A 27,055-nucleotide genomic window follows, 5' to 3' on the forward strand; every position below is an offset into this window, starting at 1 on the left:
CGCAAAAACTGAGCTTTTCATCGACTTATCAAAAGCAGGTGAATTTACAAGTGGTATAGTACGACTGGACTCACTAGCATCTATATACATGCTCTTTTCCCTGTAGGTGAAGTAGATTCTTCTTTCAGGTAACTTCATGTTGGCAGCCATGCGGATGAACCATGGTGCCCCTAGGATAACATCCTCATGTTGGAGAGGAGAGATGAAATATTCTTCTTTGTCGACGTAGCTTTGGACATGAAGACTCAACTTCCCAATCAAGGGAGTAACGGAGGCTTGCTGTCCCTTGAAAGCTCCATTGAGAATTACACCATTGACAATTACAATATCTCCCATCTCGAAAGCTTGAATGCCCAACTTAGTGGCCAACTCCATTAATATGAAGTTGTGAGTAGAGCCAGTGTCAAACAAGATGAAGTCATCATGCTCCCTTCCCTTTTCCCAAGCATAGGAGAGAGGTGATCCTTTACAACACTGAACATCCTCTTTTGGAGCTTCGATTGTCGAAGCTCTAGGAGTCTCATTGCGGGCATTTCTCTTGGGGCAAGAACGATAGCCATGTCCTTGCTCCCCACACTTGAAGCGTTTCTCGTCCTTACAAAAAGCTTTTAGCCGTTTAGGGGAGAGTTTATTTTTACCTTTGTAAACTCCGTCTCCTTGGACTGATTGTTGTTGTTGTTGGAATTGCCTTGGGAAGAATTTTGGGCATTGTTTTTTCCCTTTTCATCACTTTTGTCTTTGCTTTCCATGGGCTTGGCATTCCTTCTAGCCCCTTGTTGGAAATTGATGCGCAAAGAAACCATAGTGTGGTGGATTAGTTACATGATAGAACCGGGCCATTGAGAGTTGACATACTCAGCCATTTCTTCGAGTAATCCTCCACAGAATTATTGTTTTTTCTCGGGGAAGTCTTTTGAAAGATAGTCGCCTTGAGATGTAAATCCCAAGACTTGTCCACATATTTGTGGATAGACTAATTGGAGAGCAGCTTCAAACTCCACCATTTGGTAAACACTTTGTCCTTTGCATCGCTTGCAAGGAATTGCTTTATGATGGAAACTCGCAGAGTTTTCCATGTCTCTAGGGCTTCTCCGTTTCCACAAAGGCTAGCCCACCATTGACGAGCAAATTTTAGGAATATAGCTACATGAATGGTGTAGCTTGGAGGACTCCGTGAAGCCCTCGTATCCAAAGGCCATTACTTTGTCGGTAGCACCAAAGGTGCCATCATAGGTGAGGAAAGAGATACTCTTTCCTCCCTCTTTGAACTTCTCTGAGTTTTTGGGACCTTTGCCATGTAGGGTAAGATTTGTGATGTCCTCTCCTCTTGTATTCTCTATGAGAATATCCGTTGCTTTTGTTGGAAGAGGAGGAAGGTGAAGAAGAAGGAGACGAGGGTGACTCTTCTTTCCCTTTTCTTAGTTTGTTTCCTCTCTTCCCTTTCAAAGTGACGAGGAGAAAGACTATGGGTTGACCGTTTCCTCGTGGGAGGAGTTGGCGACTGTCTAGAGCGACGTCTTCGTGGAGACACATCTTTAGAGGAACTTAGGTTTACACTTGATTCCTCCTTTCTTATGAGAGAGAGTATTATTTTGGGAGTCTCATCAAGAGGCCTCCTAAGCTCTCTCTCCTCTTGGAGAGGAAGGGAGATCCCATAAGCACGAAGTTGTTGAGTAACTTTAGCTTGCAAAGCAAGGTTGCCCATAGCTTGCTGCAACCTAGTAACAAGGTAATTAACAAACATGGGGGCATCATCATAAGCACCTTCATGTGCAAATTCAAAGTTATTGTTCATTGTACTCTCTTGGTTATTGTGAGGCATGCTAACTAAACTTATGTATAGATTAGTTTGTTCTTTGGTACCCTCAAAAACCTTAGTCACTACTCTTCTTTACCTTTGAAAATTAGTTCTCAAGAAACCATACCCGTGGTTTAGACACTGTTGATTGCAAAGATTAGTGGGGAGGGTTTGACATTTCTCGGTTGATTATGGTTACTATTGAGCTTGCTCGTAGCTCAATAATGGTTAAGCCAAAGGCAAGCCAGGAGAGGCTCCATTTTTAAGACTATAGTTCCCAACGTTGTACCTCGAACTAAGTCCTTCTCAACCAAGATAATAGACCCCTATCCCACTTACCCTATTGCAATGAACATGTCCAACATTTCATGGACAACTTAAGGACCTCTCTTCTTAAGCAAGAAAAGAGAAACCAATATCTCTGATACCAATCTAATGGAAATGGCCTAAGGCTTTGAGAATAGCGGAATTAAGAGAATTAGAGTGAGCATTTTTATTAGACTACTTTGAGAACATAGAGGGTGAACTTAATTAGCGGTAGCAACATAACCATATATTTAATTAACTTGGCATGAACAATAATTTTGCAAGAAAGAGAGTTAGAGAACTTGACAACAGTTGGAAGACCGGATTTATGTGGAGCCAGCGGTCCCCCCTCTAATAGGCTTTTGCATTATAGATTCTTCCATCGAGAGAGACTTGATACAATACAATCTTTGTGTTCCTTGTGGCCTAGGCAATGCAATGAAGATGGAAAGCTTCATGCATCATGAGCATATCGTCATCTTGTAAAAAGAATTAACCATCCTCGGCCTTAGTCCCAAGGCCTCAAACACCTTCAAAGGTGGAGAGAGCTAGCGGGGAATGAGGGTAGGGAAGAGGAAGAAGAAGTAACATACGAGAAAGAGATAGTTCCTCACTTATCACCACTCTTCTTGCATAGCATAGCATAATAATGATGAAAAAGATGGCAAGCTTAAGCATTGGAGCATGGCTATTGGTTGGATTTGCATTCCATAGCCAAGAATGTTGGTGTAGGCTCTCAACTTCTCAACAAGCTTGGAGAAGGAGATGGAGCTCTTGAACTTTGCACCTCACACAATGTGTGTGTGTGTGTGTGTGAGAGAGAGAGAGAGAGAGAGAGAGAGAGAGAGAGAGAGGGAGTAGCCCTCTCGTTGCTTGGGTCGACCCCCTCTTCTAGGTCATGGTGGAAGCTCATTGGACTCCTTCAAGCCTAGCCAATCACATGCAGAGTGCATATCAATCAAACATGTTAGCCTTGGGACAAGTGTCCCCCTTTCCCCTTTGAGAGAGAGGACTTGATAAATGCCTACACAATTAATTAAATTAGCTTAATTATCATTGGACCCCTTGAGAGGCCAACCAATAGGCTTTAGGCACTTTATGAGGGCAACATGGAGAGGAACTTGACATGTGTCCCCGTTGCTTCATTAGGCAAGGCTTGACTTGTGTGTTGATGGTGTGTGTTCTCTCTCTCTAGCTCCAACAATGAGGGCTCGCCGCCCCTTGATTAGGGATCTTGTTGAATTTTGGGAACACCTTGAACCCTTTAAGCACCTTACTCATGGAGCACCTCAAGCACCTTAGTTAGCAAGCACCTCAAGCTTGGGACGGGTTCCCACCTCAAGCACAACCCTAACTTGCCTAAGGTCAAAGGACTTTTTAACACTAACCTTTGGAGGTCTTTAATGAAGCTAACCCTAAGGTCTTTAAGCTCCATTAGTTAGCCTTACTCTTTGACATACCATCTCTCATTTAGACCCTTTTAACCTTGGCCTTGTGTTGAGATAGATCCATAAGCACATGTCTATATTGTACTCCTTGTTCCTGTTTATTCTCCCACATTAAATGATTAGTTTAATATGAGAAAATTATTTGGGTTGGTTAGATATTAGATTTTATGACAAGTTTTGTAATGGAATTTGCCTATTCAATTTGAGAATAACGGAATTTAATGAGAGTACTTTCAAGAAATGATTTTGTGAGCATAGCGGGTATACATAATTGAAGATAGCAACATAATCATAGCAATTAGTTAACTTGGCATAGACAATACTTTTGCAAGAGAGAGAGTTTAGAGAACATGACAACAATTGAGGACCGGATTTATGTGGAGCCGGTCCCCCCTCCAATAGGCATTTGTATTATGATTTCTCCCATAAAGAGAGACTTGTTACAATACAGTCTTTGTGTTCCTTGTGACCTAGGTGATGCCATGAAGATGGAAGGCTTCATGCACCACAAACATAACATAAACTTGAAGAAAGCTTTAACTATCCCAAGCCTCAGTCCCAAGACCTCAAACACCTTCGAAGGTGGAGAGAGCTAGCAGGGAATGAGGGTAGGGAAGAGGAAGAAGAAACATTTCGTAGGAGAAAGAATTAGTTCCTCACTTATCATACTCTTGTTGCTAGCATACATAATAGCATAGTAATGAAGAAGAAGGAGATGGCAAGCTTAAGCATTGAAGCATGGCTCTTGGTTGGATTTGCACTCCATAGCCAAGAGTGTTGGTGTAGGCTCTCAACCTCTACTTGCTTGGAGAGGGAGCTCTTGCACTTTGCATATCACACAATGAGAGTGCTTGTGAGTGTGTGTGGGTGAGTATACCCCCTAGGCACCCCCCTAGCTTGCTTGGGTCGACCCCCCCTTGTAGCTTATGCCTGAAGCTCATTGGACCCCTCCAGGCCTAGCCAATCACAAGCAGGAGCCATTACAAGCAACATGGGTAGCCTTGGGACAAGTGTCCCCCTTTCCCCTTTGAGAGAGAGGACTTGATAAATGCTAAAACAATTAGATAATTCATGTAATTTATCATTGGACCCCTTTGAAGCCTAGCCAATAGGCTTCAAGCAACACATGAAGGTAACATGGGTAGGGGCCTGACATGTGTCCTTGCTGCCTCTTCAAGATGGGCTTCCCTTGTGTGTGTGAGTGGGTGTTCTCTCTCTAGGCCCTAGGAAAAGGGCTCGCCCCCCCTCTTGTAGGAATGCTTTTGACTTTTAGGTGATCAAGCACCTTACTCACCAAGCATGACAAAGCACTTGAACTAGGGGGGGTTCCCACAAGCATCTCAGGCAAGCTTCTCAAGGCACCTCAAGTACTTTAATCATGCAGCAAGTCAAGCACCTCAAGCATGGAGCCAGTCAAGCACCTCAAGCATCTTAATCAAGCACCTCAAGCATGAAAAACACCTCAAGCATGACAAGCACCTCAAGCAGGACAAGCACCTCGAGCTTGGGCCGGGTTCCCACCTCAAGCTCAGCCCTAGCTTACTTAAGGTCAAAAGGACTTTTACACACATTTATTGGAGGTCTTCAATGAAGCTAACCCTAAGGTCTTATGCTCCATTGGTTAGCCTTGCTCTTTGATAGACCATCTCCCTTTTGGGCCCCTTTACATTGGCCCCGTGTTGAGATAGATCTAAAAGCACATACCTATATCTTAACACTTGTTCCCGTTTATTCTCCCACATTAAGTGATCAATTTAATATGAGAAAATCATTTGGGTTAGTTAGATATTAGATTTTATGACAAGTTCATTAGAGAGCATTCTTTTACTTATGCTATGTTTAGAGCTAAATCACCCAGTAAGAATCTACACATCTTTTGTGTGATGTGGTTTGCGACTACGTACTATATTCTTGAAATGTTGCAGTAGGTTAAGCAAGCTCTCTCTTGTTGTGCTCTTGCTTTTGGGGATAGCTATAACATGTGAAAAAATGTATCCTTCATATTTGTGACAATACTTGATATATACACCTTTTGTGCTACACACACACACACACACACACACACACACACACAGAGAGAGAGAGAGAGAGATCTTTTTGAGTTGTTCCCCAATAAAATGCCAATAGAGAAAATCTCTCTTATACCCTACAAAAGGACATCCATTCTCTCTCTCTCTCTCTCTCTCTCTCTCTTCCAACAATCTCTCTATTCGTCGACTCTTACCTATTGAGGATGTGCTATGTATGGAGCTCTACTTGCCTATGCACATGCAACAAAGGAGGCAAGGGGAATGGAGATGCTTTGTGTCGTGAGTTGATAGTGAAGGAGCCAAAGGAGGGAAAAGAGGAATCCAAGAAGGTTCCTTTCATATTTGATTGAATGGAATCTTATTGTGTTCTGAAATATCTCTCCTTGGAGTATCCCGTTCCTTATAGAGGAAACTAGGAGAAATTAAACTCATTTACAATAGAGTGATTAGTTGATTTAAATTTTAAAACCAAGGAGAATCTAAAAAGATGTTAAAGGAGATGGCGGAGGGGGTTGCTTAAATTTCACAAGGATATTCTAACCGTTGCATGTGTGCATACACAAGGCTTGTTAGCTCTTTTGCAGAGTATGTGCATAATAAGAGCGACGCTAAGGCTTGTAAAATGTACAGATGGGTATTATACCGAAAGATCAACTTAAGAAACAAAAATACATGTGTGCTCTAGTGGAAATTTACGTTTGCATTGGTAAGTTGTCGAGTTCAAATCGCTTAAACTACATTTTCATAATAGACATTCAAAGAAATTCAGAAGTGCCATGAGAATCTGTACGAATGGTGTTGACATCAAGCTCACAAATGAATGAATTGGAGAGTGAGTAAGTAGTTTTAGTGTTAGATTACTAGAGGAAGATAGGTCCAAAAAGAGAAAAAAAACAAAGGAGAATGGGCCAAAAAGGTAAATAACAAGACATATGCATGAAGACTCTAGAAATTTAAGAAGAAGCCATGAGGGAAGACGCCAAGGAAGAATGTGAAGAGCCACGAGTGTCTATTTGTAGATTGGTTTACGTGGCTCGCATGCTTTACCTCTTGTTCTTCACACAACACCCTTCATTCTCCCCCTCTCGTGCAAGAAATCTCAACATACTTTGTTGAAGTGGCCTGCATACCCTACCTCTTGCTCTTCCGAAAACACCCAAATCACATATTGTTTTTGGTAATGTTTGATCGTTTAAATAAAATCAAAGAAAGATAGGTAGCTTGGCCTACTTTAAGACATATATTACTAATCGAGCTATCACACATTTAAGACATACAAGTCGTACGTATAGCATGTAACCATGGTAGAGCTTGTTCTATGCTCTCTCTCTCTCTCTCTCTCTCTCTCTCTCTCTCTCTCTCTCTCTCCCTCCTTCTCTCTCTCTCTCTCTCTCATAGAGAGAGAGAGAGAGAGAGAGAGAGAGAGAGGGATGTTTTGGAAAAATCTAGATAAAAGGTTATATTAAAAATAGGCTGCTCCATCAGGGTTGCTCCGATGATTTATCACACAAGCTTGGGAGGCCAAGAAATCTCAACATACTTTGTTGAAGTGGCCTGCATGCCCTACCTCTTGCTCTTCCCACAACACCCAAATCACATTTTTATTTTTATTTTTGTAATGTTTGATCTTTTAAATAAAATCAAAGAAAGATAGGTAGCTTGGCCTACTTTAAGACATATCTGATCGAGCTATCACACATTTAAGACATACAAGTCGTACGTATAGCATGTAACCATGGTAGAGCTTGTTCTATGCTCTCTCTCTCTCTCTCTCTCTCTCTCTCTCTCTCTCTCTCTCCTCGTCCTGAGAGAGAGAGAGAGAGAGAGAGAGAGAGAGAGAGAGAGAGAGAGAGAGAGAGAGAGAGAGAGAGATGTTTTTAAAAAATCTAGATAAAAGGCTATATTAAAAATAGGCTGCTCCATAAGGTTTGCTCGAATGATTTATCACACAAGCTTGGGAGGCCAATAGATTAAGCAAGATTAAAATAATCTTTTGTACAAAATAATGAATAAAAATTACCTTTCAAATGAGGCATAACAACTTTTTACGCTTTTAGGTGCCATACAAGCTGATCGAGCTATCTAGACACATTTAAGACATACCAGTCGTACGTATAGCATGTAACCATGGTAGAGCTTGAGAGAGAGAGAGAGAGAGAGAGAGAGAGAGAGAGAGAGAGAGAGAGAGAGAGAGAGAGAGAGAGAGAGAGATAAGGTTATATTAAAAATAGGCTGCTCCATAAGGTTTGCTCGAATGATTTATCACACAAGCTTGGGAGGCCAATAAAATTAGCAAGATTAAATTAATCTTTTGTACATAAATAGCTTTACTGATTAATGAATAAAAATCACCTTTCAAATGAGACAGAATAACTTTTTCCGCTTTTTGGTGCCATACAAGCAGTAATACTTATTATGCTCTAAACCCATAACTAGTCTTGCTTGGTGGGCGTTGCTATAGAATATAATTGAACATACCCAGATTGACATCAAAGTATCTATGAGAAAAGAAAAGAAAAGAAGTGTGTATCTATTGATATATAGATATGATGATCAAGATTGAGTATATACTAATGAGAACTACTCAAGAAAACATGTAGCTAAACTAAACTTAAGCAAGCTCAAAAATTACAAAAAGAATCAACAAACTATAAAAATTAAATTGCAGTATTACCGACTTGATAATCGCATACGAGTGTCGTCCAATTGTCCAAGTCAGAGGATAATGTTTGTGTTAAGCTACATAAAACCAATGTGAATAGTTAATGATTTCATGTTGCAATGAAGCGTCACAGAGTGAAAATGCTAATTATATAGTGCAGCACGTCATGCAAAAGTGCCATACAAAAGTATGGTGGAGAGTTGGCACTATGGTCTCTCCAAAAATTATAAGAAACGGAAGCCATGCCCTGCCCCATAGCATTTATGTGTGCGCCAAGCAAACACATAGACATGGGAATTGGATGCAGATAACGGACCTTGCAGTGTTGTCGAGCTGGAGTTGTACTTGTGCAATCAATATATATGTCAAACAAAAACGCCTGCAAGAGCTTGGATGGCCATCTGGTCACCCATTCCACCTTTGATCTCTTCATTGCCTCTAATTTTGCATGGCAAAACTGGTGAAAGTCCTCATCGATCTTCATTAATTGGTCTTTGTTGTAGTTCTCCAAAGCTTGCAACACATAGCGGGCTCTCAAAAACATGAACTGCCTGTTGATTTTGTAGCTCACGTCCACCTCACCCCCATAGCTTTGTGTGTCAAAGTGATATTTGCTTATCATGCTTGTTGTTATCTCATGCTTGTGAGGTGTGGGGGAGAATCAGTAGTTGCTCGTTGGAGGCTACTAATCAAGTCAAAATATATCATGCTTTTAACTGCAAGCTTGGGGAGAGATTGAAACGATAGTTGCAGGTGGCCAAACAAGGAGAAATTTGTATAGATACCAACTTCAGGATTTCAACATCATCTTACGTCTCAACTAATGATGGAGTATGAGTGGTATATATCGTTTATAGCAGCGCTGAGAAGTGTTTTGAAAATCGTTTATAGCAACGCTGAAAAGCAGAATCCACAGCCACGTAAGGAAAAGCTTCTTGTTCTTTGCGGGACGAGGTTCTGATCAAGTCTGACAGACAGTCCCTGACTAGCAATGTGGTCGTGAAATCTTTTGCCCATCTCAGTGTTTTTCAAATTGCCAATTAGCTAGTTGCTTGCATCTTTTTGTGCGCTTTGTGTCTTGATGGCAGAAGGAGAACCAAAGATCTACAAAATGAGCTTGAGCATTCGAGCAAAAAAATGGTAGCATCAGGTGCACACTGGGTAAAAGTAATAGGAGATTTTGTCCAAAAACCAAAAGCCAGGTGGCTTGAAATACATCGGTGCCTCATCAAATGTCATTGTCATCTTTTCAACAGACAACGCAACTAATCCTCTTCCAAGCCATCTTTAGTATTCAAGAACCAGAGGTTGCCATCCTACATTGCAACATACAAACTTGCATGTTGCTCAATGCACCATCCGTTTAATAGCGTTGTTTAGATGGACTTCGCAAGCGATGTCGTCCTTGAGGAGACCTTTTTCTTACATTGTGGCATCGAAGAGGCTCACTGCTAAAAGCCCAATCCACAGCAACAGTTTGAGTTAGAAGCTTTGCCCCCGCATTCATTTGATTGTTTGCAGCTTGTGCTTCCTTCTTCTTCTCATACTCTATCAAGGCATAACCATTCTAAGTCGACGATCTAAATTAAGATGCAAGTTCTTTATCTCCCCAAATTCACCAAAAAAAATGCATTCAAATCATTCTTGTGGGCCTCCTCATGCACTCCCCGTGACCAAAATTATCCAGCCCTCGATAGTAACTCCTTGCCAGAGAACCTGTTGAGCGTTCTGCATCGGCTCTGTGATGAAACCCTCGACGCTTAGTCTTCTTGAAGGCACCGAACACAGCCTGCGAAGTAAAGGAGAGGCAGTGCCCATATCCTGCGTTGCCATTCCACGCAGCCGGCAGCAGCCAAGGACGGTCGGCCCAGATGCCTGCTGTAGACGTTGACAAATAAGCTTGTCGACACTGCTGCCCTGGTCAGCTACAGATGATGCTAGTTGATGCCCTGCTATAGACGGCACCCTGCTGCTATTGCTGCAAACATGCTTTTATAATTAGCTGGAAGCTTTTTAAGACAGCTTTTTTTTTCAAAGCAGCTCTTCAAGGCGTTCTTTTTTTAAATTTGAACCATCTGCCACGTGGTGGCTTCTGCTACCAGATAGAGGAAACAGAGCCTTTGGCTGACCAAGTAAATACGAAACGCTCAAAGAGATAGCAAGAGCGAATCAAATGAAGAAGAGTCAGATAGAGTGAATCTACATGTAATGGTAGATGCTTGGATGGTGGTAACACATGTATTGCAAACAATGTGTATGGCCAAATGGATTTGGAAGAGTTAAGGGGCGGAATAGACAGTACAGGTCTTTAGAGTTGCAACATAAGTTGACAACAAAAAGAATCTTGTCAGTCCATTGAAGGAAGTTTTTCATACAACATTGACGGAAGTAAGACAGTTGCATACCTACCTTGAAGGCTTGATGATTTAAGCAATGCAATAGCTGAATGGACCTATCTATCAGAGACGATTATTCTTTTAGATTCGTCAGAACGTGTCAATAGGTTGACACAAGTTTCTATCAAACATCTTCTGTAACACATGGGTAAAAGGCTTCAACACACGCCAGATGACATGAAGAAGATGTTGCAATGTGGAAGTGTCCCTTTTGTAGAAAGAAAGGGAAAGAAGACGAGTACATGTGGGTCTTTCTTGAAGCTAATACAACACCACGTGTAAAATCCAAATCCAAGGTTTGCAAAGTAACTCTCTTTTGGGTCATATTGAAGTTTCAATACATATATGGGTTTTTGCACGAGGCAGAAGGTTTTGGATTTATGTTTAGAAAAATTACGAAGAAGAACAGTGTGATTTGCGATTCACAAAGTCATATTGCATTGTTACTGGTAGCTGACAAAGCGAAGGCTTTGAAAAGAGTAAAAAAAAATCTTGCAGTTTTGAAGAAATGCCGTTTAGATGTTGTCATGTCATTAGTATCAGCGAGGATTGAAATCTTGTGCTATGAAGTCTCCTACGATGTGGAGGACGATCATGACGATGACGAATTTTTAAAAGAGAGTCCTTAAATTTCAACTTTCAACGAACAACACGACTCCAAACAACCAAACTTTGGTATGGTAAGACATGCTGACATAATCTATTGTTTTTGTGAATTTCATTTTCTAAGAAGGAGAATAATTGTAAAACTTATGTGAGTATGACCTCCTATTTGTTCCTGTCATATATATATCCCTTCATTTCACAGAAGCGTTTCGTGGGAGGTAAAGGAAGACTAGGGGTTGCAGAAGACGAAGTAGAAGCTATCGTATATGCTCATAGAGTTGGATATAAAGTTGGGTGAGAAATTACTAGAATGTACGGTAAAATGGTTAGGGTTGGGAGTGGGGAGGGCGGTGGAGTGAGAAGGGACTAAGTGGATTGGGGGACAAGTTTCATTATCTTTAGAAGAAGAACATTTGCGCGCACTACATGTAAGGGCTCACTAAAAATACTTAACGAGGAGAAGCAGAGGTAACATTGAAATGAATGAGGTATTAACATGGAAAAACACCTAAATATAATTTATGTTTTCATCCTTTAAGTGTACTATTTAGATTGCTAAAATGAAATTTTTTCTTGAAATGTACTATTTAATTTACTGAAATGTTTTTTTTTTTTTTTTTGCTTTTGAACTTTTCAGCAAAATTTATTGAAACTATCAATGAGAGCTAGTCTCTAGAGGAAAAACTCAAGCTAATAGACTGATTATTTCATGAGTTGCTTTCTTTTGAAGGGTTCGTACAACATTGATGTATGAGTAGCAAAGTGTTTTTCTATTTTCTTGGTAGTTGTTCAAAGCTTAATCTGTGTATTCTGGAAAATTATAGTGTCTCTTTTGCATCTTCTACTTGAGATAGATCCAAGGTTGTCAAGCCTTTGATTACTGAGAGTAGTAATGTAGGGTGTGATAACAAGAAAATTAAAATAGGTAGAAATTGGGAGGGTGGAGACACGCGTTGTTGGTAAGGAAAAGTAGAATGAAGGAATGGGTGGTAAACAAGGTTAGGTTGGGATGGTCAATCTCAAGTGCAGCATTTACTCAATTCTCCCAAATTTTTGGTGCAAAGAAGTACACTTTTGCTTTCTTTTTGAGTGTCTCTACTTCTTGTTCTCTTGAGACAATTTTTGTAAGATGCAGCGCAAATGAATGTTTAACTTTGCTAAGATGAGTGCTCCGAATTGTGCTCAAGGGTTCCTTTTACTTACGGAAGGGACAGCCTTCTGTTCCATTAGTGAGAGAGTGCAAATGATCACAAATAAAGTGAATGACACTGTGAATGAAGGTGTTGAGAGAGAGAGAGAGAGAGAGAGAGAGAGAAATACTACACGAGTAAATCCCCCTCTCTATGGCGAGAGAGGCCTATGCTATTGATTGCACAAATCTGGTACAATGATCTAAATGCAATGGACTTGCCGACGATGTCGACGACAATGATGACGGTGACGAAAGAGACTGAAAATTGAAAACGCTAGGGGCTGAAATCTGTAAATCTGTTGAATTTTGATACTGTGTCGGCGAGGACGGCGATGGCGACGACGCGACGACGATGCACTGAAAACGCAGATGCTTAAAAAGCGGGCTGAAACTGAAAACACTGGATGATCTGACCGTGCGGCGAGTATCTGCTGCGGGTAGGTGAGATCTGTTAAGTATGGAGTCTGATTTACCCTTGTAATTTTCTGTGGTAAAAGCTTACATTTGTAAGGCCCCCATTATGAGGAGAAGCCATCGTGCGTGAAGAAAAATCACTCACCGGAAACCAAAATTTTCACGGACAAGAATCAGGGGCAACTTTAGAGACCTTGGGAGCGGAGGTCCCCGAGACTTTTTTTCGTCGGAATATTTCTTTTAGCCGGAATATTATGGCCGGACGGCGGCCGAAAAGTGGTCGGAAAACAATCGGTCGGTTGGCCGATGGCCGGTAGTCAATGGCCGGTGGCCGGTGGTCGGAAGTAAATGGCCGGTGGCCGAATTCAAAAGCGGACTTGTCTTCTCAAGGACGGCCACACATGGGTGGATTGGAGGGTCCGATTTCGACTTGTTCGCAAAAGGGCGGCTACACATGGCTGTCTCTCATAAGAGAGGGCAGCCCTTTTGGCCTATAAAAGGAGGCCATTTCTACACACATTTCATAGTGTGAAGTTGATGCAACAAGGTGAGTGTGAGGTGGTGAGAGTGAAGCAAGGCGGGAGCTCCATTAAGGGTATAATCCCTTTGTAAACTACTTCTTGTTTTGAAGTACTAAAGCCATTGAGTGGTTGCTTTCTCGTGGACGTAGCTCACATTGGGTGAACCACGTATATCGTGTGTACTCTCTCTCTCTCTCTCTCTCTCTCTCTCTCTACTCTATAATCTCGTGTATATAAATCTGTCTCTCTCCATTAAGTAATCTACTCAATTATATATTTAGCTACGTCTTATTTACTAACAACTGGTATCAGAGCAAGGTTTGCTCGTAGCTAAATTATCTCAAGGAAAGGATTCCTTGAATTAAGTGGGAGTTATGGCGGAGGAAGGGAAGCTCAAGATTGAGAAGTTCAACGGCAAAAATTACCAACATTGGAAGATGCAGATTGAAAACTATCTCTATCAGAAGGACCTCTATTTGCCACTAGGCGGTCTTGCGAAGAAGCCCGGAACAATGGCAGATGAAGCATGGATTGTCCTTGATCGAAAGGCACTGGGAACAATCCGGTTAAGCTTGGCGTCAACGGTGGCCTTCAATGTTTCGGAAATGAAGACCACGGAGGACTTGATGAAGTCACTTGATTACTTCTACGAGAAACCATCGGCATCTAATAAGGTATTTCTTATGAAGCGCTTGTTTAATCTAAAGATGACAGAGAATGGTTCAGTTGCAGAACACCTAAATGACTTTAACACAAACATAAGTCAACTTCGATCAGTGAAAATCAATTTCGATGACGAAGTGCGAGCTCTCCTTATACTATCATCTCTACCGGATAGTTGGGACAGCCTTGTGATGGCTGTAAGTAATTCTATCTCTGGCACAAATACTCTTAAGTTTGATGATGTTGTGGGTGTTCTCCTAAGCGAGGAAATGCGAAGGAGAAGCACAGGAGAATCATCAAGTGCTGCACTATCAGTGGAAACAAGAGGAAGGCCTAAGGAGAGGTTCAAAAACCAAAAGGGTCGTGATCGCTCAAGGCGGAGCAAGTCACGCACAAAGTCAGTTCTTGAATGTTGGAACTGCGGCAAGAAGGGCCACGTCAAGAAGGATTGCTGGTCCAAGAAGAAGAAGGAGACAGAGTCTCAAGACAACAAGCCAACATCGGAGGCCAATGTGGCAGGTAAAGTAGAGCAAGATGCTCTAATTCTCTCATTAGACAATGTGTTTAATTCCTGGATAGTAGATCCCGGGGCTTCATTCCATGCGACACCACACAAGCAACATTTTCAAAACTACACCAAAGGTAATTTTGGGTATGTATACATGGGAGATGATGAAGCTTGTGAGATTGTCGGCAAAGGTACAGTTTCTGTCAAAATTGCTAACGGAAATGAATGGAAGCTTAAAGATGTTAGGCATGTTCCTTCTCTTCGCAAAAATTTGATCTCTACAGGACAATTGGACGATGAAGGTCACAACATTGCATTCAGAAACAAACGGTGGAAGATCTCAAAGGGATCTTTGGTGGTTGCCAAGGGAGAAAAAGTCGATACACTTTACTTGTGTACTGTTAGCACGCAACCTTCAGCTTGTGTAGCAACTACAAAAGTTGAGAGTGCGGTGTGGCACTACCGACTTTGGCATATGAGTGTCAAAGGAATGCAAATCTTTCAAACAAAGAAGCTTCTACCAGGTTTGAAAGAAGTGGACTTAGAGTTCTGTGAAGATTGTGTTTATGATAAACAAAAGAGGGTAAAATTTCAAAAATCAGGAAATGAAAGAAAAAATAAAAAACTTGAGTTGGTTCATTTTGATGTTTGGGGTCCTGCAAGTACACCATCACTTGGTGGCTCATTGTACTACGTAACATTCATAGATGATGCGACTAGAAAAACATGTTTTATGTCATGAAGAATAAATCCGATGTATTTTCCATATTTCAAAGGTGAAAAGCCTTTGTGGAGAATGAAACAGGTACCAAGGTTAAATGTCTCAGATCCGACAATGGAGGCTAATATTGCAGCCAAGCTTTTGAAAGCTTTTGTGCTAGCAATGGCATTCGGAGGCAAAGGACAACCCCAAGGACACCTCAACAAAATGGGATTTCGGAAAGGATGAACAGGACAATCATGGAACGAGCACGAAGCATGTGGCTACATGCAGGCCTACCGCTTGAGCTTTGGGCGGAAGCTGTAAGTACGTCTGTGTACTTAATCAATCGGTCACCTTCAACGGCATTGGATGGGGGAGTTCCAGAAGAGGCATGGACAGGTAAACCGATGAATTATGCATTTCTCAAAGTGTTTGGGTGTGAGGCTTTCATGCACATAGATAGAAGCTTAAGATCAAAGTTAGATGCAAAGTCCAAAAAGTGTTTCTTCATTGGCTATGGAGAAGGAGACTTTGGGTATCGCCTATAGAATCCTGAAGATGGTAAAATCTTAAGGAGTAGGGATGTAATTTTAACGAACAAAATATGTATAAAGATTACTTGGAAAGAAAACAAACAAAAGAAACAGGTGATGAGTACATGGAGCTTGAGGACGGTGAAGACTCAAGGACTGCAAACGGTGACAATGTGCAACAACGTCAACCAAATGAGGAGCCTCAACCTATTCTCCGAAGATCTACAAGAGCAAGTAGACCTCCAGAACGGTTTGTTCCTTCCTTCAACCATCTTTTGATCTCAAATTCTGGAGAGCCGGAATCATACGAAGAAGCTATGCAACATGAATCCAAAGAACAATGGACGAAGAGCATGCAAGTGGAGATGGACTCACTACATCGCAACCAAACATGGGAGTTGGTTGAGTTGCCTAAAGTTAAGCGGGCACTTCCAAACAAATGGGTGTACAAGCTGAAGGTAGAAGAAGGTGGGAAGAAAAGGTACAAGTCTAGGCTTGTGGTAAAAGGTTTTTCTCAAAAGAAAGGTATTGACTTCAATGAAATATTTTCTCCTGTTGTAAAAATGAACTCAATTAGGCTTGTCTTAAGCCTTGTGGTTGCTCATGATCTAAATCTCGAGCAAATGGATGTAAATACGGCATTTCCTCACGGTGACTTAGAGGAGGAAATCTACATGCTTCAACCAAAGGGGTATGAAGTAAAAGGTAAGGAGAAAATGGTTTGCAGATTAAAGAAGAGCTTGTATGGTTTAAAGCAAGTATCAAGACAATGGTACTTGAAGTTTGATCGATGGATGTTGGATCATGGATTCACAAGATGCAACTCGGATCACTGCGTCTACACGAAGAATTTGGGAGATTGGAAATTCACCATCCTAATGTTGTATGTTGATGACATGTTGATTGCAAGTGCTAACATGCAGGACATCAAAGACCTAAAAGAAGAGCTGTCCTAATCTTTTTTAATGAAAGATTTAGGTGCTGCAAAGAGGATACTTGGTATGAAAATATCAAGGGACATGACGAAGAAGACAATAAAGCTATCTCAAGAAGATTACATCAAGAAGGTACTAGAAAGGTTTGCAATGCAAAATGCAAAACCAGTTTCTACACCTTTGGCTGGTCATTTTAAACTAACGAAGGATATGTGTCCGAAGACACAAGAGAAGATAGCCTATATGTCTAAAGTTCCATATGCTGCAGCGGTAGGTTCTCTAATGTATGCTATGGTCTGGACAAGGCCAGACATTGCACATGCAGTGGGAGTTGTGAGTAGGTTCATGGACAACCCAGGTAAAGAGCATTGGCAAGCTGTGAAGTGGATACTTAGGTATCTAAAAGGGACAACAACAAATGCTTTGTATTTTGGAGGAACTGATATTTTTCTAGAAGGGTATGCTGATGCAGATATGGCAGGTGACAAAGATACTCGAAGGAGCACTACTGGCTATGTGTTCACGGTTGGAGGCACAGCAGTAAGCTGGGTTTCAAAGCTACAGAAAGTGGTTTCACTTTCTACCACGGAAGCAGAGTATGTAGCAATGACGGAGGCAAGCAAAGAAATTCTGTGGCTTCACAGATTCTTAGAAGAGCTTGGATTCAAACAAGACAATTGTGTCTTGTACAGTGATAGCCAAAGCGCTATCCATCTTGCGAAGAACTCAGCCTTTCATTCAAGGACAAAGCACATTGAGGTGAGATATCACTTCATACGCACTCTTTTGGAGGAGGGACAGCTCAAGCTAGGAAAGGTGCATACAAGTGAAAATCTTGCAGACATGTTTACAAAGGTGGTCAACAAGGAGAAGTTGAGCTTTTGCTCATCTTCAATCGGCATTCAAGGACAAGAAGCCAGAATGGAAAGCAGTCACAGGTTTGGTTTGGAGATCAGTCTCTAAGTGGGAGATTGTTAAGTATGGAGCCTGATTTACCCTTGTAATTATCTGTGGTAAAAGCGCACATTTGTAAAGCCCCCATTATGAGGAGAAGCCATCGTGCGTGAAGGAAAATCACTCACTGGAAACCAAAATTTTCACGGACAAGAATCGGGGGCAACTTTAGAGGCCTCGGGGACCTCCGCCCCCGAGACTTTTTTTCGTCGGAATATTCCTTTTCGCCGGAATATTATGGCCGGACGGCGGCCGGAAAGTGGTCGGAAAACAACCGATCGGTTGGCCGGTGGTCGGAAGTCAATGGCCGGTGGCCGGTGGCCGAATTCAAAAGCGGACTTGTCTTCTCAAGGGCGGCCACACATGGGTGGATTGGAGGGTCCGATTTGGACTTTTTCGCACAAGGGCGGCTACACATGGCTGTCTCTCATAAGAGAGGGCAGCCCTTTTGGCCTATAAAAGGAGGCCATTTCTACACACATTTCATAGTGTGAAGTTGATGCAACAAGGTGAGTGTGAGGTGGTGAGAGTGAAGCAAGGCGAGAGCTCCATTAAGGGTATAATCCCTTTGTAAACTACTTCTTGTTTTGAAGTACTAAAGCCATTGAGTGGCTGCTTTCCCGTCGATGTAGCCCACATTGGGTGAACCACGTATATCGTGTGTACTCTCTCTCTCTCTCTCTCTCTCTCTCTACTCTATAATCTCGTGTATATAAACCTGTCTCTCTCCATTAAGTAATCTACTCAATTATCTATTTAGCTACGTCTTATTTACTAACAAGATCTGCAAGGTTTGGGGCTGCTATTGCGGAGTCCAAGTGCTGAAAACAGAAAACGTTGATGCAATGACTGATATGACGTTGAGAAACTGCAAAAATATTGATGCTATCTGCAGGATGCAAAAACGCTAGGCTGATCTAGGGATTTGTAAAAACGCTAGGCACTTTGTAATCTGGAACCGCTAAGTGAACTGTAGCAAAAACGCAAAGGTTGATTGTTGCAAAAAACTCTGGGCTGCAACTGCTGGTGAAAACGTCAGATGTCTTGATGGCTGAAAAGGCTAGATATCTTGATGGCTGAAAACGCTAGGGAGTTTTGCCGGTCTTGCTGAGAAGGTGTACTGCAAGTTGTAAGACTTTTGCTGTCTCTTCTGCCTGAGAGTGCTAGTGCTAGGTTTTTATTTATACTTGCTTAGCAAATTTGTCCTACTCAATTTCCAACAAAGTCACTTATTAATAATAAGTGAAAAATGGCTAAAATAGAAAAAATGGATTCTGTGCACTATAAAATGCTCATGATGGGTACTGACTGTAATGCTGATGATCATGCCGTGTGCAACCAGAGGATATGTCACTACTCTAAGTGCGTGGATATGCATGGCTTGCATACAAACTCACAAAGGTGCCAAAACACTTCCTAAGGTGACTTGAATCTTAGACCTAAAGTAGGTTGTCTACATGCACATAGGGTTAGATGTGCAAGTGACATCCCCTCCTCTTTAAAGAGAGATACTGGTACCAATCTGTATGGCATCCAGGGAGAGCGCCAACAACGTCTGGAATGCTGGGAAGGACTCTTCGCCGGCCCACTCCGATGCATGGATCGTGCGATACTTGAACTTCATGAAGGTCTGCAATGCTTGCTTCTTTGGGACGCGCCGAAAGCGAGACAAAGTGATCTATGGCTGCCTCAATGTTCCAACTTCGGCTATGGACGTAGGTCCACCTTCTTCAAGAATCTCAGAGGAGGAAAATTCCTGAAACCACTTCCAACACAAAACCATGAATATACCCATTCCATGTAGAGTGACTGGAAAAAACTATTTTTCCTAAAAGACTGTGCATGCAATGTAGATGAACAAAGTGACAGAGCGCCAAGCCGTTCATCAAACACACGCAAAAAATGGGGTTGAAACTTGACTTTTTGATCTAAATCTATCAACTATGGCAAATCACAATGGAATTGCCGATGCTTGATAGTCAATCTTTCTTGTGCTCTTTTGTAGCAGGCTACAGTGTCACTTTCATAGGACACACAATTAGTACAGTTAGTCTGGTGTGGTTCACGCTGAAGGGACTCTCTGGGCTGGGCAGTGACAAGTGGCAGGGATATGGACCGTGGTCTAGTAGACATCGTGGCCAGGTCACCACCACCACTCAGTTTGGGGATAGACTTAGATGACTGACATTTATGAGCCGTTGGTAGCTCTTTATGATTGTACATGTGAGTAGTAGCTGTTGGGTCAAGATTATCATCTTCTTCGTATATGGTCCAACGTTGTCGTCTAGAGTAGTGAGTCTATACACACATCACATCTGCACCATCCCTGCATATCAGAGCCTCGACACCCCCATTGTACTCGTGAGTTCTGGGCTGGAGCTGAGTGTGTTGCTACGTCAGAGTCTATATTGGTTCTTTGAGATAGTCGAGTCCATATGTTCTGGTCTACTGCTTTGTCTCTGTGTTGATCAGCTGTTATCTATTGTTCCTTTGTTTTCATTCTGTTTTGAGTGAGATGTCACGCACATTGCACTAAGGAGCACCCATTGTAGAGAGCACGACACACTATCCGTGCTACAAGTGCTCTCATTTTTGGCACGTCCGGTGGGACCACCGTGGGCATCCTCTAGAATATTCTCAACTTTATGAGGCCATCTGGCCCAGACTTGTAGAGCTGGCCTCCAATTAGAGTGAATGGCCTCGACTTTAAAAGCAATCTTCTCTTTTGTAGTGGAGATAGATTCTCAGGGTACATGTCAGTAGATAGCAAATGCAATACATCGCCGTACCATTCCGGAGTGGTATCCACCTTAAAGAGACTGCTATCTGGAAAGTCATCTGCAACCCCTGTGCTTCTTCACCTGTGTGAATGCGAGAGAGGTGGTCAACAAGGACATGATGTTTGTCGGGCCTGAGTACCACTTCGAAATCAAACTCTTGAAATAAGAGTAGCCATCGCCATACTCGACCTGCAACTTGCGGCTTATTAAGAAGATAGCGCAGGTGATGGTGATCAGTAATAACTGTAAAGTGGACTCCTAATAAATAATGGCGAAATTTTTGTAAAGCATACGTAATAGCCAAACCTTCCCTTTCTGTGGTACTATAGTTGCACTCTCCCTTGGTGAGCAGGCGACTTGCATAGTGAAAAGGGCGATCCAAGTTGTACTCAGTACTAGGTTGAGTTAGTACACATGAAAAGGAAGAGACCAATCGGGAGCCACTAGAATAGGCGCTTCAGTTAGGCGTTTTTTGAGGTATGCAAATGCTTCAGCCTCAGGTTTGGACCATTGAAAGGGGACAATAGCACTGGTCAGTCGGGTCAGTGGTTGAGCCACCTGTGCATATATGCGTATAAATCTGCGATGATAGCCTGTGTGGCCTATTAAGTACAAAGCTCTGCACACCTTTTGGGTTGATGAAAGGTGGTAACTTCAAGATTGCTACTACCTTCTCTGGGTCGGATGCTAAACCTTTAGCAGACACTACATGGCCTAGAAGTGTATCTTCTGTGACCAAAAAATGACATTTGTTTGGATTGAGCTTTAGAAGTGCCTCTCTGCACCTCAGAAAGATAGCAGAGAGTTGAGCGAGATGCTGCTGTAGATTTTCCACTGGGGTTGAACACCGAGCACTCGAGAAAGTTGAAAAATCATCCATGAAGATGCGAAGATGATCCGTAAGCAAAGGACAGAATATGAGATATACTGCTCGATTGAAGGAAGGCGGAGAGTTTTTCAACCCAAACAACATTCTAGTGTAGATAAAAATACCCGAGGGAGTCACGAAAGCCGTTTTAATTTGATCACTTGGATGAATGCCCAACTGATTGTATCCATTGAACCCATCCATGAAACTGTACAATACATGCCCTGCTACATCTTCTAGCGCACGCTCAGTGAAAGGTGTGGGAAAATCATCTGGGATAGTTACCTTGTGCAGAGCGCGGTAATCTACGCACACACGGAGTTTATTGGAGTACTTCTTAGGCGCTATCACCATGGGTGATAACCACTCAGAGTGCTTCACAGGTACAATGATCCCTGCCTCTTGCATTTTTTCTAGCTCTGACTTGACAGCCTCTGCATACTTTGGGTTGACCTGCATATTTTTTCTAGCTCGGCCTCTGACAGTGTAACAAACTGCTGACGTGTCAAAGCCTAAAGAATGGAGCCAACTTACAAATGATGTGGCTGTCCGAGAGCAAAAACCCTAACCCTAATTTTTGCAAGAAACCCTAACTGCTGAAACCCTAATTCTGAAAACCCTAACCCTAAAACCTGCAAATCCTAATTCTAAAAACCCTAACCCTAAAACTTGCAAACCCTAATTCTAGAACCCCTAAGAAGAACAAGCAACAGAATAAGAAGTCCTACCAACTTATGGGGACCCCGTCCGATGGGGCCCCAAGTGACATAAAGGCATTAAAAATAAAGCAGAACACACTCAAAAGACTTTGCACATCAAAATATGATGATGTGGCATCTGTACGGACGTCTCGAAATTCGCGGTGGATTTTTAGGGAAATCCTAAAATTTTAGGAAAGTGATTTTTTGGTGTCAGCTTTTCATATTTGATGCTTTTAGGCTTTGGGCCTTTAATATGAGCCTTGGGGGCCCTCTCTGACACTTTTTAGCGCGCAGATTGCCGAGCAGGTGCTCCCCGGCTGTTGTACTTTGCGAATCAGCAGTAATATAAAGAAATATCGAAAGAGGCGCCAAGGTTTGGGGCCAATACTCTTTGGGGTGGAATTCCGCCACTCCGTGTCGTGTGTCGTCTCTCTCTCTCTCTCTCTCAGTTTAGTTGTTATTGAAGTGCTAAAAGTGTGTTTAGTCTGTTCTTTTCTATTGGCACGTGGTGCCTGTCTTGTGACAGTGGTATCAAAGCATCAGGCGTGTGCTTTTCTGAAAGCATACCAGTCCTACAAAAGAGCAGATAGAGGTATTGGAATTTTATTCGGGATATCTTCGCCCTCCAACCCGGACTTATTAGCCACTTCCACCCTTACTTCATTGCGCATCGGGCGCGCTCCCGTCTTCACTGCTCATGTCTTACAGGGCATAAGCCATTAAGATCACTTGCAAGAGATGGATCCAAGATTTTTTTCGAGCTACTGTTTTTCTCAGAGACAGTACCATGCAGATGTTGATGTCTACAGCTACCAAGTAGCATACTCCAAGTACTTGGTAAGCTTTCAAGAAAATTTTTGCCTGAAGTTATATGGTTTCTGACATCTTCCTTCGGAGTGCAACTTCTGGCAGAGTGGGGTATCCTGAAATGCTTGCCATGGAAACCCTAGCAGATTATAACTTGAAATTTCTCGATATCTCTCAGTAGATGTCTCTTCACGAGCAGATGACCTTGGAGGTTTAGTGCGATGGCTATCTTGGGACTACCATCGCCGCCAAAGCAACACTGTTTGTCCAAGAGCTGACAGACCATGCTGTGCTCGGCTACGACCTCATGGATGGAACCTAACCCTAATTTTTGGTGCAGGTTTCAAGATGGAAAGTCAGTCGACTTTTCGAGCTCGTCAAGATTGCTTTTTAAGTTTGAGTTCTGTTTGATCTTGTTTGGTGATCCTGTTTGGAATTTGTTTGAAATGGATGGTATCTGTTTTGAACCTGTTTTGGTGCCGATGTGAATTGTTCGACTCTGGTTTGATACTGATTTCAATGATTGGTGATTTTACTCTCGGGTGGAGAAGTGAGAAATACTGTTTCGTTGTATGTTTGAAAACCTCCGAACGACGCAGGCCGATGCCTTGGGAGCGTTTGGTTGTATGCTTGTAAAAAAATTGTTGTTGTGACTCCCGGCCCGGACCAGGATGTTATGCGGGAGGACTATTAAGAAGTCTGAGCAGTGGTTACTCTCAGCACTTCCAAATGACGCAGACTGTGGTTTGGGGGCCGTTTGGTTGTAAAAGGCCTCTATATCTCCCGGCCCGGACCTTTTTAGGTTATGCGGGAGGAGCGATGAGGGAGTCGTTGAATATCTCCCGGCCCGGACCTTGTTAGGTTATGCGGGAGGAGTGTTCATCGACGGCTTTATGTTTCTATGTCTTGTAACATGCATATGTGAGCATTTGTGTTGCATTGAACCACTGAATATTCCTAATGGGATGAGATTGCCTGGGTATGTAATTTTAGTGCATCAAGACACCCGTGGAAGATCAGTACGGTCTGGGTGTGATGGCTAATTTTACTACGCCGGAATATCAAGAGTTCCGATCTGGACGAAAGGAGAAGCCAACTCCTTGATCAAAAGAGCAGAAAGGAGAAGCTAACTCCTTGATCAAAACAGCCGATAGGAGCAGCTAACTCCTTGATCAAAAGAGCAGAAAGGAGAAGCTAACTCCTTAATAAAAAGAGCAAACTGATTGTCCCTCGGAATGTCCCTCGGAATGACCCTCGGAAATTTTTGAGCTAACTTGAGTTGTATTACAGATATGCTGTAATCGTGGACGATTACTCTCTTTCAAGAAGGGGAGATGTAAGAAACTGCTGACGTGTCAAAGCCTAAAGAATGGAGCCAACTTACAGATGAAGTGGCTGTCCGAGAGCAAAAATCCTAACCCTAATTTCTGTCAGAAACCCTAACTGCTAAAACCCTAATTCTGAAAACCCTAACCCTAAAACCTGCAAACCCTAATTCTAGAAACCCTAAGAAGAACAAGCAACAGAAGAAGAAGTCCTACCAACTTATGGGGACCCCGTTCGATGGGGCCCCAAGGGACATAAAGGCATTAAAAATAAAGCAGAGCACACTCAAAAGACTTTGCACATCAAAATATGATGATGTGGCACGTGTACGGACGTCCCAAAATTCGCGGCGGATTTTTAGGGAAATCCAGATATTTTAGGAAAGTGATTTTTGGTGTCAGCTTTTCATATTTGATGCTTTTAGGCTTTGGGCGTTTAAATGTGAGCCTTGGGGGCCCTCTCTGGCACTTTCTAGCGTGCAGATTGCAGAGCAGGTGCTCCCTGGTTGTTGTACTTTGCGAATCAGCAGTAATATAAAGAAATACCGAAAGGGGCGCCAAGGTTTGGGGCCAATTCTCTTTGGGGTGGAATTCCGCCACTGCGTGTCGCGTGTCGTCTCTCTCTCTCTCTCTCTCTCTCTCTCTCAATTCAGTTGTTATTGAAGTGCTAAAAGTGTGTTCAGTCTGTTCTTTTCTATTGGCACGTGGTGCCCGTCTTGTGACAGACAGACTTAGCCCCTTTAGCCAGGGGGATAGTATGGACACCCAATTCTGGTGAGATCCCTTCCAAATCCTTGTAGGACCAAGCAAAAACATCTTCAAAAGAGTGTATAAAAGAGACTACCTGATCGAGTAACGCGGGATGCTCCCATAACCAAGCTACTAAGAGGACGTGCTGAGGGTTGTCAAAGGTCGCGCAGATTGACTTCTTTGACCGGGTCAGGAGGTGTAACTGGAGAGGGCGCCTCAGAAGATGAAGAGTGAGCTGCCTCCTGGAGCTTCGAGACATCATGGGCTGGTGTTTGATCGATTGGAAACTCCGCATACTCCTCTTGTAACCATCCTGGTGGAAGCTCCTTGAAGGGTAAGTCTCCAGACACAGCAAAGTGCTTTTGAGTGGGCGGGGCGTCAGACACGGGAGATGTTAGAAGAAGAGGTGGAACGTTGGCGAACTCATGCGGAGGAGATTTCTTCCCCTTCGCTGATGTGCTATAGGTTCACCAAGGCCGACGACTTCCATTAAAGAAACACTTCAATCATGTCATCAAGGACTAACACACTTGCTTCTTGATTGGCATACTTTCTGTTTTAGGACTTGGGTCAGTGGTGTCAGCCTGAGGAGGCGGGAGAGAGTGTGTTACAGGCGGTGAGGCTTGAATAGAAACCACATAGCACGGCATCGATGTGGTAGCTTCCAACCACTGCAGCAGGTCTTCGTCAGACCGGTCAGGTGGGATAAGCTGCTTGGGGTCGGGGTTGGATTGTATTGACAACGAGCTGTGATGAACCACTGGATCCATACCTCCTTCGAGTCGAATTAATTGCATGGGAGAGCCAGGAGTATGTATCCACATAGCGTCGTTTCCCCAATCATGAAGTGCCTTAGTATGCCGCAACCATGGTCTACCAATAAGCAAAAGAAGTCCTCCCTCCACTTGTTGGGAAGATTGACCACCACAAAATCCAAGCTAAATGTGAAGTCTTGTATCTTCAGAGGCACCTTGTCTACTATGCCCACTGGATAGACTGTCCTCTGGTTAGTCAATGTAACAGTGAATGGAGCGGGGCGGGTAGGTTGCAGACCTAAAGCCAACATAGTAAACTCTAGAATCAGATTAATCCCGAATCCACCATCCACTATGATGCCTGAGAAATGATGCCCAAGAATAGATACAGTGAGACGAGGACTTTTGTAGTTGGTAAGGGGAACAGCTGGATAAGAAATCATGTAAGACTCTAAGGGCTGTACAGGGAGGTGCCCGCCACTAGGCCCTACACCCGTACAGAGACTGAATGACTGAGAGGGTGTCACTTTTGATGGTTGCATCTAGCCGGAGCATCTCATAAAGGGACACTTGTTGAAAGGTGTTCTTCAAGATTGCTTTCGTTGTGGGCTTAGCTACTTCAATCTGGGCTTCCTTTGGAACTCTGACCTGTTCCAAGTCGGCCACTGCTTCTAAGAAGGCTCCATCAATATCCGAAAGCATAGAGACTGGTCTACTCTTAGCACCAGTGAAGGGTTACATAAGTTTGGTCAGGTTGTGGAAGTGGAGATGAACGAGATGGACCTGTTGGCAAGCTGAGACCAAGAGCTGCTCTCTGTGCTGGAGTGAGTACGCCAGCGGGCTTCCTCACTTGTTGTGGCCGAACCGTATGAGTAGCAGGTGATGGCTGAGGGGTGGTGTTCACTGCGATCAGATTGATCTTTGGAAATGTGAATTCTTGTTGATTCTGACTTGGGCCTGAAGATGAGGATGCCCTTTGCTTGGGACAATCCTTACTGTAGCGGTCTTTAGACTCCAGACAATGACGACCAATGACGGCAAGGAGGAGATCCTTCAGGTAAAGGACACTTGCTTTGGTAATGCCCATATTCTCCATATCTATAGCACAAGATGGGCCGACTTGATGGACGAAATGGGGGACGAGGTGGTCTCTGTTCTTGTTGCATGGAGTTGGAAGCTGAGGTGTAGAATCTCCGAGGGGCTGAGGGAGCATGAGTATGATAAAAACTTTGAGACGGGAAAGTACCTGACATACCTAGGACAGTAGGGGTATTGAGCAAAGGTGGCATGTAATTTGGATGGCCATAGGGGGAAACCATATTGGATGTTGGTGCTAGCCCTTGTTGGAGAGAAGGACCTAGACTTTGTTGTATTTGCCGTAATCCCTTGATATAGTAGCA

The sequence above is a fragment of the Adiantum capillus-veneris genome, chromosome 6, assembly GCF_014529385.1.
Source record: "Adiantum capillus-veneris isolate H3 chromosome 6, ASM1452938v2, whole genome shotgun sequence".
Taxonomy (NCBI): domain Eukaryota; kingdom Viridiplantae; phylum Streptophyta; class Polypodiopsida; order Polypodiales; family Pteridaceae; genus Adiantum; species Adiantum capillus-veneris.